This window comes from Talpa occidentalis, unplaced genomic scaffold (assembly GCF_014898055.3).
Source record: "Talpa occidentalis isolate TD23 unplaced genomic scaffold, MPIMG_talOcc4v2.1 talOcc4.7, whole genome shotgun sequence".
In the NCBI taxonomy this organism is placed as follows: Eukaryota; Metazoa; Chordata; class Mammalia; order Eulipotyphla; family Talpidae; genus Talpa; species Talpa occidentalis.
The window spans coordinates 66,028,545-66,029,817 of record NW_023605083.1 but is presented as its reverse complement, the minus strand read 5'-3'; the positions used below and the strand labels follow the sequence as shown (position 1 = coordinate 66,029,817).

The 1,273-nt window shown below is 40.5% G+C and overlaps 1 pseudogene; it reads right to left on the bottom strand.

Annotated features, from left to right (window-relative positions):
• Nucleotides 1-232: 232 nt before the first annotated feature.
• LOC119231433 (10 kDa heat shock protein, mitochondrial-like) lies at nucleotides 233-550 on the bottom strand (annotated as a pseudogene).
• Nucleotides 551-1,273: the final 723 nt, after the last annotated feature.

Genomic DNA, 1,273 nt, shown 5'->3' with positions numbered 1-1,273 from the left:
TAGTGAGGAGAAACTTAATCTAAAGAGAAATTACCACAAAGGGAGGACAAATGGAATTTTCTAAAGATTGATTCCTAAAGTCTTTTGTGATTCAGGGTTTTTTGTTGTTGTTGCTGTCATTTTATAGTTTGGATACAATTAGTTTATTATTAAAGAGACTGGAAAATTATTCACACGATGGAAGATTTCAGAACTTCAGTGGAATGGGGAGTTACACATGGTGCTATTTCAATCACAACTGATTTCTGTTTACATACTTTCCAAGAATTTCACCATATCTACATAAGAAACAATCCTTGTCTTCTAGAATTGCTTTGGTACCTCCAGATTTGGGGAGAAAACTTTATCTCCAACTTTTACACTGATTGTATCTCTCTGTCCTTTACTTTATAGTCTGTTCCAATAGCTACCACTTAGCTTGCAATACTTTTCCTTGAGATTTTTCTGGAAGCACAATAATGCCTCCTTTGGTTACAATTTCAGTTGTACTCCTATTAACTACTGTTCAGTCAAAAAGAGGAAGAAGCTTCCTAAGTGCCTGTCCTGCCATGAATCTGATAGCTGTAATTCTCCTTTCTCTTCTCGCCTCTACTGAAAGGAGAAACCCACACTCTGGCCCTGACTGTCTAAAGATGAGACTTCTAATCAAGCCGTGTTGCTTCAAGCATGCCCCATGTCTTCCATGTCCTCCTGGCCAACAGGAGAAATAATGGTCCAATGGGAACAAAAAAAAGTGAACTAGGTGCATAAAGGGCTATTAAAAAAGCATAAACAAAGGAGAATGATCACTTTGGGGATGGAAGGAGATATGAGCTGGAGAAGAGAAGAAAGAGAAGCAAGAGCTCAGAGTTGCATGCCTTGGAGTCAGATCTGCCACCATCTATGGAGATTGCCTCAGAAAAGGAGGCTGGCTCCTGGCCCTAGCTGGCAGCTTCTCCAATCTTATTCTCATGTCAGGCATCTGTCAGCACTCTGCGAGGACCATTGGAAATCAGGCCCATTCACAGTTTTTCTTGGATCCCTTCAGTTCCTCCCATCCCTACCAGCTACTGAAAAGGAAAGGGGAAAATGTTATAAAGTTTCTCAGCCACAGTGAGAATAGCCCCCCAAAAGGGAAACAGAACAAGACAGCATTAACAAAGAAGACATGTTGCCAGAACTCCTTATTGTGAAAGGCTCCATTCATTCATTCATTCCCCTAAATATTTATTGAGCATAACTGAGTGCCAAGCATTGCTGTAAGCACCAATGAGCATTATTAATGCCAACCTGA